Source organism: Bactrocera neohumeralis, unplaced genomic scaffold (assembly GCF_024586455.1).
Source record: "Bactrocera neohumeralis isolate Rockhampton unplaced genomic scaffold, APGP_CSIRO_Bneo_wtdbg2-racon-allhic-juicebox.fasta_v2 cluster09, whole genome shotgun sequence".
Classification (NCBI taxonomy): domain Eukaryota; kingdom Metazoa; phylum Arthropoda; class Insecta; order Diptera; family Tephritidae; genus Bactrocera; species Bactrocera neohumeralis.
This window is the reverse complement of record NW_026089622.1, coordinates 19,345,802-19,357,964: the sequence shown is the minus strand read 5'-3', so window position 1 is coordinate 19,357,964 and position 12,163 is coordinate 19,345,802. Positions and strand designations below refer to the sequence as shown.

General features: G+C 33.2%; 1 protein-coding gene and 1 long non-coding RNA gene across 11 annotated transcripts in view; one reads left to right on the top strand and one right to left on the bottom strand.

Moving 5' to 3' along the window:
* The window catches only part of LOC126764041 (protein unc-13 homolog 4B), a 324,201-nt gene that overhangs the window by 75,952 nt on the left and 236,086 nt on the right, over window positions 1–12,163 (bottom strand). The window lies entirely within an intron of this gene.
* The window catches only part of LOC126764259 (uncharacterized), a 13,358-nt gene continuing 1,518 nt past the window's right edge, over window positions 324–12,163 (top strand). Inside the window, exon 1 of one of the 2 annotated variants that reach the window (XR_007667839.1) lies at window positions 324–794. This is a non-coding gene — a long non-coding RNA (uncharacterized LOC126764259). Of the gene's footprint in view, window positions 795–8,035; window positions 8,314–12,163 lie in introns of those variants that run through there. The other variant, XR_007667838.1, reaches the window with a different exon arrangement.

Here is a 12,163-nt window from a genome sequence, read left to right as displayed (position 1 = left end):
ATAAATATTAATTATTTTTATTTAACATTAATAAATTGGCATTCCTGTATTTTATAAATCATATTTATCAATTCCAGTGAGAATATTCAGTTAAACAGAGAGAACTCAAAATAATACCACTATGTATATAAAAAAATTTCAGGAAAAGAGTAATAACTCAAAAATTTGTTATTTTCGTGCAAATACTAAACAAATAAAAATGAAACAACGGTTATATTATTTTTAATGATATTTTCGTACAATTATATTGTTTTTTCTTTGTAATATATTATTAATATTTACGGAAACAGTTTTCGGTCTCTACTGAAAATGTTCAAATTTTGAGTTGTTACACTTTAACGTAACAAGTGCGATATGTTTCAATTGTAAATTACTATTAAAACCCGCGCTTTTTATTTATTAAAATATTGGATGTCCGTATCTTTTGTATTAAAGTACACCCTAACACGTGGACTTGTACGTGCTTATGATTTGTGCAACTGAGAGTTCGTTGTAGAGATCAATGCGCTATTTACAGAGGTATACACGATTTGTTTGTATTAGGGGTATTCAGACCAGCCTTGTTAATTCGTTAGTCGTTATTCGGTAGTTTTTGACACGTATTTTGTTTTTGTAAAATTAACAGACTATCGTTCTACCGAGTAACGAACTATCCATCTGGCAAGCTTGGTAATTGTTTCGTTACTCGGTAATATCACATCAGCTGTTTATTTGTTATTCGTTGCTTTATATATTTTTAAACGGGAAAAATTAATTTGGTGCTCACTTCGTGAATTTGGAAAAATTTTGCAAAAGTAAGTATGTATATCTTTAACAAATAGTTGCTTTTTATTTCATTAAATAGTTATTTTCAGTGGAACCTCAAAAGAAAATACGCAGGAGGGCAAAGCCTACAAAAAATGGAGGGAGGAGGAAAACCATTTGGTTCTAGAATATTTACTAGAAAATGTGGAAATTGAGGTAGCTCTTTATACAATTATACGTCTTTTTATAGAAACCAAACGCCCAATTGTACTACCAAAAATTAATTGAAACAACAAATATCGATGCGACTACGGACATGTTGCGCTGCAAGGTCCTGTACTGTAAGCAGATGTATAATAAAGCTGAGGGGTGGCGCAAATCGACAGGTGCTGGAATAGGAATACGGCTAAAATGTTAATTGAAACTTTTTTGGTTTTTTAATAATTCTCCGTTCTTTCAGCAAAACTTTCACAAATGTGTTCGAATTATGAACGGTTGTCGGTTCTATTTAGGAGTAAGCCGAAGCCAATTGTGTTATAGACGTGCAACTCTGAAGTGTCACATACTGCAGCGATTTTGCAGACCTTGTAGAGGTAGTGGAAAATGCAGCCGAATTATCACAATCATCTGCGGAACCATCGGGTTCACTTAACGACAAAGCAGAACAGACAACAGTAGGAGCAGAGGTAGCAACAGTTCCTCCTACCACTTCGTCGTTCCTCGAAAAAGTGAAAAAACGTCCTCCAAAGAATATTCTTAGTGAACTTAAAGATATACAAAAGAAAACAGAACATTTTTTTGAGCCACGAATAGAAATTGAAAAAGAAAAGTTAAATAAAGATTTTGAAATAAAAAAATTGGAGTTAGAGCAAAAGAAAGACTGGCAATGATTGAACTAAAGTACAAATATAATATATAACAATTTAATTTGTTTTTTTAAAAAGAATGAATTTTATATGCTATTGCTATTTTTAATAATTTTTAAGAATGTACAAATGTATCTATATGTGATATCTTGAAGTAATACAACTTTTTATATGTACATATATAAAAATGAAAAATCAATTTTTGATTTTATTGTAATTTTTAATTTAATTAAACAGTATTTGGAAACATAAGATGATATAACGATTGTCTTTTTAATTCAAAGCTATTTGAGATCGTTTGTTCCACTTCTTCTTCATAAATGTCTTCATTTGTACTCTCGTTGAAATTCTTATTTTCACTGTTATCAAATAGCATGTTGTGAAGAATGCAGCATACTAGTATCCATTCTATATAGAACGACAGCTAGCTGTATATCAATCGCGAATTGCTTGCCACTACATTTTTTAAAAACTTCATCACTTGATATGAGGGTCAATAAGTGAGTAAATTGAGTTCTACACGCAGCATTTGACGGAACCGATTGTCATCCATTGTGGTTAAAATATCATCGCACCAGTGAATTGACTTTGGAACAATATTTTCTACACCTCTACGACAGTTTAGCGTCATGAGCAAATCATCATACACCTCGTCAATGGTATCCTCTACCAAATCTTAATCTTCACTGAATATGTCTTGAAATAATTTGAAAGTTAGTTCCATGCTCCTCTGTACATCAAATTAAAGTACTTACCAGTAATAAATTTGATCTGCTCCACATAATTTTCAATTAAATGACTGACAATTTTTAATTTTGCACTTAACTCTTTAATAAAATTGAATCAGCTATTTCGGAATAAAATTTACCATACTACAGAGGTAGAGCAAAAAGTATGTTCACAGTTAAGCCTTTTAACGAAGTATCAACTAACGAATTACCAAATTAACAGGTTTCGGTCTGAATACCCCTATTATGTTTATTTTTTTAATCAATTGAGAGCTCGTTAGGACAGGCTAAAGTTTATGGCATACTAACTGTACTGCTGTACGTATTGCCTGTGGAGACTCCATATTGCTCATGGAATACTAATTAGTATGCCATATATTGAAAGCAATGAACTGTCACTTCAGCAGTTTGACAGATCAGTTTGCATTTCTATGAAAATTTCGAAGAGGCAACACATCCCATTTACACATATACCGACGGCAGTTTCATTTCGGTAATATTCAATTTAGTAGAGCGAGTATTAAGACGGTTGTGTTATATTATAAAAATAAAGCACATTTTCACAATAATTTAATAGTTTTTTCCAAAAAATTAACATTTAGTTTAATATTGTTAATTTGCGGAAAAATTATACAAAATCGATTGGCTTATACAAGCATACATTAAAATATCAATGCTCATATTAAATTTATTATTTTAATTGCATTTGTAGAAAAAAGTATATTTTTCCTTTTTAAATTTTCTCCATCTACATACATATATAAAAATTTAAACAGTTCTGGAGCTCAAAACATGCGCTACATCAGCTCGAGCCTACCTACCCGACGCCTTTTGGTAGCTGATTATGTTATGATAATAAATGCCCACATACAGATTTGGCAATGGCAATATCAATAAATTTGACAGTTAGTATGCCATAAACTTTAGCCTGTTGAGATGTCCCGTTATGTTCGCACTGGGAAGAGAGCGGGAAAAAGGAATTGAAAAAAGTGCACACGTTTATATGTAAATATGCACTTTGTAAATATCTTTCGCAATATGTAGGTATAATATATGGTATTTGCATTAACCCTCATCGAGACCCTCGGGTCTGGCCAGGCATATTTTGTTTTTAAATGTTATTTAAATATATTTAGAGTGTAGCAAACGACTTGCGCTTCCAGGTAGCTTCCCAGAATTGTATTGTCTATAAAATTCAGAAAAAAAAAAAATTCAAGGATATCGTATCGAAAAGGACGAAAAAAGGATATTTTAATATTACACCTTAGTGCACCAATGGTGCTTGGCTAGACCCCATATATTTTTTATGAAAAAAATATATGAACTTTGGTATGTTTCTATCACTTCGCACGGTTGATTTATCTGTTTTCATGTTCGTTAAATGTCCAAATTGGTTTGTATGTTTATCTAGGTCAAATACTTTAGCCGCTAGAGCGTTTTAAAGGTTAAGAAAAATGTAATTTTTCTCAAAATGTTACATCTTTTGTGGACGCTATTGCCACGCCCCTGGTGAGGTTGAGGGCTTTCCTGAAAGCCTCTGGGGTGAACTAACTCGCAAAATGGTTTTGATTCCCCCGGCCAGATGCCACCCCAACTGTAGTGAAACAAAAGGGGGGACATGGTGAAAACCAATTTTCGCCTGTTGCCACGCCCCCGGTGGGGCCTTGGGAGCGAATTATACATTTCCTGAAAGCTCTTTAAATTACCTAACGCTAGAGCGTTTTAAAAGGTTAAGAAAAAATGTAATTTTTCTCAAAATGTTACATTTTTTGTGAATGCTATTGCCACGCCAAGCGTGAACAAGGCAGTCAATTTGATTTCAACCAAATCGAGAGGTAAGAAATTTCAAAAATGTATCTATATTGTACATATATGAGCGTAAATACAACACGTATTTCCATACAAATGTATATAAACTAGCCTAGCCTAGCCTAGCCAAGCACCATTGGTCTCGACTAAGTGTATCAGACCGTTGGTCTCGACCAGGGTTAAGTAAATATGCTTATATGTATGTATGTTTGTATTTTTTGCCTCTCTTGATTTGTTTTTTATCTTATAATTTTAATTTATGTTTGTGCCGTTGCTTACATAATTTATGCAATCCTCCTTATTGTTTTTGTTAAACATAAGGGGTATTGCTGGAGGAATTTGTAACAAGTAAATATTTTAATATTTCTTTATTTTTGGTAATTTAGCGTGTTTTGAGTACACAAAGGTAAATTTTTATATTTGTATATATGTATATTTTGATATATATGTACATATGTACATTACTCTAAACTTTTAGCGTGTTTGGTAAAATTTTATTAGCTTTATACATATATCAAATAAATAAAGGACATACTACGCTCATTGTTTTTTCCAATAAGTGTTTTTTGGGATAATGTGGCTGAATATATGTATGCGCATTTCCTTATCATTGTGGCTTTAGACCCGGCAAATCAACAACCGACCAGATATTCACCATGCGCCAAATTTCGGAAAAGACCCGTGAAAGAAGAATCGACACACACCACCTCTTCGTCGATTTCAAAGCTGCTTTCAACAGCATGAAAAGAAGCTGCCTTTATGCCGCGATGTCTGACTTTGGTATCCCCCCAAAACTAATACGGCTGTGTAAACTGACGTTGAGCAACACCAAAAGCTCCGTAAGGATCAGGAAGGACCTCTCCGAGCCGTTCGATACCAAACGAGGTTTCAGACAAGGCGACTTCCTGTCGTGCTATATTGATATTGATATCATCGGCCTCAACACCTGCGCCGTTAGTTCTGCTTTCTCCAAACTGGACAAGGAGCAAAGCAAATGGGTCTGGCAGTGAACGAGGGCAAGACAAAATATCTCCTGTCATCAAACAAACAGTTGTCGCACTGGCGACTTTTCTCTCACGTTACTGTTGACAGGCATAACCCGCCGGGGGAAGCAGAGGAAGAAAAGAACCTCCACTTCGTTGGAAGGACCAAGTGGAGAAGGACCTGGCTTCGCTTTGAATATCCAATTGGCGTCACGTAGCGAAAAGAAGAAACGACTTGAGCGCTTTTGGTAACTCGGCTATAATAGCGTAAGCGGTCTCTACGCCAATAAAGAAGAAGAAGATTTGTATGTATTTTTTGTCCGTAAAGTTTTGTATATTTTGTTGATTTTAAGTTTATGGTTTTGTTACCGCAGTTTTGGTTACTTTTTTTGTTTTGCTCCGCTCTCAACTTTTTATTTTTTGTCTTTTGTACATTTATTAGTTATTATTTTTGTTACTTCACCGCACTGCACCGGTTTTTGTTTTGTTTAAATTTGTGGTTTGTTTTGCCTTTTTAAAATTTTGTCATCACGATTTTAAAGTATTTTTTGTTTTCTTGGACAAACCCAATAGTGCCATTCGGAATGGCTCGAAGGACCATGAATAATTAACGACTCAATTTATTGGAAAATACAAACTACTGAATTTACGCACGCGAGTGGTTAAAATGAATAAAGGGTAGTGTATTTAAAAGGAACAATTTATTTAAAGTTATTCTTTGTTTGCAGTACAATGTTTTGCAAAATAAAATATCGCGTCAAATCGAGGAAGAATGTGTTGGCTCCAGTCGGCGTGGGCGGAACGATATCAAGTGCGGCATGATGTGCGAAATGTGAAAACGAATGTATGTAACTCATTTAAACATCCTGGGCCCCTAGACGAATATTTTGCCTAGTCTTATATGTATAATGTGAGACATTTAATTCGGCATAATGTTGGTGGAGTAGCCGAGGGAGCAGAATATTAGCTGAAAGAAGCGATTTTGGTTGTAATACAAATTTTTATTTTATGTAAGTATTGGTGCTTGAGGTAGGAATTTGCTTTTGCGTGTTCTAACAACTTATTATTATAATAAACAACCATGGGGTAGAGTGGGTGGATGCTTAACTCATTAAAACATCGCTTACTTATTCAGGTTTTGCGGAAATGCCTAAGAAGACTAGAGATTGACTACTCAAACCACGAACTAGCCGCGGAAGAGTTAAAAACAACACGAATGAAGCTAATCATTTAAAGCCAAAAAGCATATTCCCGAGAAGAATATGAATATGCAAGTTAATTATTGACTTTAAAACTGTTCATTGACCATAAAGCGAGCAATTCTGCAGCACTATCATACAAAGAGCGTATAGTAGCCATATGTCAAAACAGAATTCTGGATACTCAAAGGCATGGGTGCTGATTAAACCCAAATAGTGGCATCTCTTCCAAATGAAAGAACTATCGTAACCCAGCCGTTTGCTCCCACTATTATCGATTTCACTGGACCCTATGGCATCAAACAAAAAAAAAACAACAAACTGCACTACGAGAGCATGACTAATCACCAAAAAATATACATATATGTGTATTTGTATGCTGCTCAACTAAAGCAATACATTCACCCGGTTCTCCTCAAGGCGTGGATGTACATGGAGCGTTCCAAAGTAAACAGGATCTATATGTCGACTGGTGCGTTAGAATCTTCTATCTTTATCGATTGTACAGTGAGAATTTTATTGATTGGAAGTTATTGCGTTTTAAGGATCAGTATGTTTGTGTTATCGGTGCGAAAATGAGCTGCGAACAAAGAGCCAACATTAAATTTTGTTTTCAGTCATCGACTAGCTCTCGCGCCGATAAGTCGTGTCTTTTGCATTTCGAGTGTTTTTTTCGACATTTTCTGTTTCTTCTTTTCGGACCTTTTATATACGTTTAATCCGTTCTTTCTTAATTTTCTCTTTTACTGCTCGCGCGCAGAATCTTATTAAAAAGTGCGCATCAGTGTTCCTCGTGCAAAATGGCTCCTGGCCATAAGGACACAGAGTTTATAAAAGTCAATGTACAAAAAAACAACTTAAAGTCTACTGAATATTGGAATAGCTACAAGTAAGTTGTTTTCATTACAAATAATAGACAAATATTATTGTTTAGCTTTATGTATGCCTTGTCTTTTATACCCTGGTAATTGTTATAATTTTTCATTTGATGATTAACCCTTTTTCGTTCTGAAAACATAACTAATTTTTTGTCAATTTTTAATTATTTCAGCCTACACCTAGTCAAAAAGAACATTATTCCAAAGAGTTTTTATTAGACTTATAAAACTTAATAGATACTTAATTTAAGTTTAATTCATTGATAATTTTTTTTAATAAGCAATAAGTTTGTTTCGAATTACTGAATATGAATAAATATTAATTATTTTTATTTAACATTAATAAATTGGCATTCCTGTATTTTATAAATCATATTTATCAATTCCAGTGAGAATTTTCAGTTAAACAGAGAGAACTCAAAATAATACCACTATGTATATAAAAAAGTTTCAGGAAAAGAGTAATAACTCAAAAATTTGTTATTTTCGTGCAAATACTAAACAAATAAAAATGAAACAACGGTTATATTATTTTTAATGATATTTTCGTACAATTATATTGTTTTTTCTTTGTAATATATTATTAATATTTACGGAAACAGTTTTCGGTCTCTACTGAAAATGTTCAAATTTTGAGTTGTTACACTTTAACGTAACAAGTGCGATATGTTTCAATTGTAAATTACTATTAAAACCCGCGCTTTTTATTTATTAAAATATTGGATGTCCGTATCTTTTGTATTAAAGTACACCCTAACACGTGGACCTGTACGTGCTTATGATTTGTGCAACTGAGAGTTCGTTGTAGAGATCAATGCGCTATTTACAGAGGTATACACGATTTGTTTGTATTAGGGGTATTCAGACCAGCCTTGTTAATTCGTTAGTCGTTATTCGGTAGTTTTTGACACGTATTTTGTTTTTGTAAAATTAACAGACTATCGTTCTACCGAGTAACGAACTATCCATCTGGCAAGCTTGGTAATTGTTTCGTTACTCGGTAATATCACATCAGCTGTTTATTTGTTATTCGTTGCTTTATATATTTTTAAACGGGAAAAATTAATTTGGTGCTCACTTCGTGAATTTGGAAAAATTTTGCAAAAGTAAGTATGTATATCTTTAACAAATAGTTGCTTTTTATTTCATTAAATAGTTATTTTCAGTGGAACCTCAAAAGAAAATACGCAGGAGGGCAAAGCCTACAAAAAATGGAGGGAGGAGGAAAACCATTTGGTTCTAGAATATTTACTAGAAAATGTGGAAATTGAGGTAGCTCTTTATACAATTATACGTCTTTTTATAGAAACCAAACGCCCAATTGTACTACCAAAAATTAATTGAAACAACAAATATCGATGCGACTACGGACATGTTGCGCTGCAAGGTCCTGTACTGTAAGCAGATGTATAATAAAGCTGAGGGGTGGCGCAAATCGACAGGTGCTGGAATAGGAATACGGCTAAAATGTTAATTGAAACTTTTTTGGTTTTTTAATAATTCTCCGTTCTTTCAGCAAAACTTTCACAAATGTGTTCGAATTATGAACGGTTGTCGGTTCTATTTAGGAGTAAGCCGAAGCCAATTGTGTTATAGACGTGCAACTCTGAAGTGTCACATACTGCAGCGATTTTGCAGACCTTGTAGAGGTAGTGGAAAATGCAGCCGAATTATCACAATCATCTGCGGAACCATCGGGTTCACTTAACGACAAAGCAGAACAGACAACAGTAGGAGCAGAGGTAGCAACAGTTCCTCCTACCACTTCGTCGTTCCTCGAAACTGTGAAAAAACGTCCTCCAAAGAATATTCTTAGTGAACTTAAAGATATACAAAAGAAAACAGAACATTTTTTTGAGCCACGAATAGAAATTGAAAAAGAAAAGTTAAATAAAGATTTTGAAATAAAAAAAATTGAGTTAGAGCAAAAAGAAAGACTGGCAATGATTGAACTAAAGTACAAATATAATATATAACAATTTAATTTGTTTTTTTAAAAAGAATGAATTTTATATGCTATTGCTATTTTTAATAATTTTTAAGAATGTACAAATGTATCTATATGTGATATCTTGAAGTAATACAACTTTTTATATGTACATATATAAAAATGAAAAATCAATTTTTGATTTTATTGTAATTTTTAATTTAATTAAACAGTATTTGGAAACATAAGATGATATAACGATTGTCTTTTTAATTCAAAGCTATTTGAGATCGTTTGTTCCACTTCTTCTTCATAAATGTCTTCATTTGTACTCTCGTTGAAATTCTTATTTTCACTGTTATCAAATAGCATGTTGTGAAGAATGCATACTAGTATCCATTCTATATAGAACGACAGCTAGCTTATATCAATCGCGAATTGCTTGCCACTACATTTTTTAAAAACTTCATCACTTGATATGAGGGTCAATAAGTGAGTAAATTGAGTTCTACACGCAGCATTTGACGGAACCGATTGTCATCCATTGTGGTTAAAATATCATCGCACCAGTGAATTGACTTTGGAACAATATTTTCTACACCTCTCTACGACAGTTTAGCGTCATGAGCAAATCATCATACACCTCGTCAATGGTATCCTCTACCAAATCTTAATCTTCACTGAATATGTCTTGAAATAATTTGAAAGTTAGTTCCATGCTCCTCTGTACATCAAATTAAAGTACTTACCAGTAATAAATTTGATCTGCTCCACATAATTTTCAATTAAATGACTGACAATTTTTAATTTTGCACTTAACTCTTTAATAAAATTGAATCAGCTATTTCGGAATAAAATTTACCATACTACAGAGGTAGGGCAAAAAGTATGTTGACAGTTAAGCATTTTAACGAAGTATCAACTAACGAATTACCAAATTAACAGGTTTCGGTCTGAATACCCCTATTATGTTTAATTTTTTAATCAATTGAGAGCTCGTTAGGACAGGCTAAAGTTTATGGCATACTAACTGTACTGCTGTACGTATTGCCTGTGGAGACTCCATATTGCTCATGGAATACTAATTAGTATGCCATATATTGAAAGCAATGAACTGTCACTTCAGCAGTTTGACAGATGAGTTTGCATTTCTATGAAAATTTCGAAGAGGCAACACATCCCATTTACACATATATACCGACGGCAGTTTCATTTCGGTAATATTCAATTTAGTAGAGCGAGTATTAAGCCGGTTGTGTTATATTATAAAAATAAAGCACATTTTCACAATAATTTAATAGATTTTTCCAAAAAATTAACATTTAGTTTAATATTGTTAATTTGCGGAAAAATTATACAAAATCGATTGGCTTATACAAGCATACATTAAAATATCAATGCTCATATTAAATTTATTATTTTAATTGCATTTGTAGAAAAAAGTATATTTTTCCTTTTTAAATTTTCTCCATCTACATACATATATAAAAATTTAAACAGTTCTGGAGCTCAAAACATGCGCTACATCAGCTCGAGCCTACCTACCCGACGCCTTTTGGTAGCTGATTATGTTATGATAATAAATGCCCACATACAGATTTGGCAATGGCAATATCAATAAATTTGACAGTTAGTATGCCATAAACTTTAGCCTGTTGAGATGTCCCGTTATGTTCGCACTGGGAAGAGAGCGGGAAAAAGGAATTGAAAAAAAAAAGTGCACACGTTTATATGTAAATATGCACTTTGTAAATATCTTTCGCAATATGTAGGTATAATATATGGTATTTGCATTAACCCTCATCGAGACCCTCGGGTCTGGCCAGGCATATTTTGTTTTTAAATGTTATTTAAATATATTTAGAGTGTAGCAAACGACTTGCGCTTCCAGGTAGCTTCCCAGAATTGTATTGTCTATAAAATTCAGAAAAAAAAATTCAAGGATATCGTATCGAAAAGGACGAAAAAGGGATATTATAATATTACACCTTAGTGCACTTTGGCTAGACCCCATATATTTTTTATGAAAATATATGAACTTTGGTATGTTTCTATCACTTCGCACGGTTGATTTATCTGTTTTCATGTTCGTTACATGTCCAAATTGGTTTGTATGTTTATCTAGGTCAAATACTTTAGCCGCTAGAGCGTTTTAAAGGTTAAGAAAAAATGTAATTTTTCTCAAAATGATACATTTTTTGTAAACGTTATCGCTACGCCCCTGATAAGGATAGAGAGGAGGTTGAGGGCTTTCCTGAAAGCCTCAAGGGTGAGCTAACTCGCAAAATGGTTTTGATCCCCCCCGGCCCCATACCCCTCCAATTGTAGTGAAACAAAAGGGGGGACATGGTGAAAACCCATTTTTGCCTATTGCCACCCCGGTGGGGCCTTGGGGGCGAATTATACATTTCCTGAAAGCTCTTTTAATTAATTAACCTAAGACAAAATGTAGATTTTCTCAAAATGTTACATTTTTGGTGAACGCTATTTCCACGCCAAGCGTGAACAAGGCAGTCAATTTGATTTCAACCAAATCGAGAGGTAAGATATTTCAAAAATGTATCTATATTGTACATATATGAGCGTAACATAACAACAAATGTATTTCCATATTAAATGTATATAAACTAGCCTAGCCTAGTTTGAAGCTAAGCACCATTGGTCTCGACTAAGGTATCAGACCGTTGGTCTCGACCAGGTTAAGTAAATATGTTGATATACATGATGTTTGTATTTTTGCCTCTTGATTTGTTTTTTATCTGCTAATTTTAATTTATGTTTGTGCTGTTGCTTACATAATTTATAATCCTCCTATTGTTTTTGTTAAACATAAGGGGTATTGCTGGAGGAATTTGTACAAGTAAATATTTTAATATTTTTTATTTTGCAATTTATGTGTTTTGAGTACACAAAGGTAAATTTATATTTGTATATATGAGCATTTTGATATATGTACATATGTACATTACTGAACTTTTAGCGTGTTTGTAAAATTTGCATTAATTTACATATATCAAATAAATAAAGGA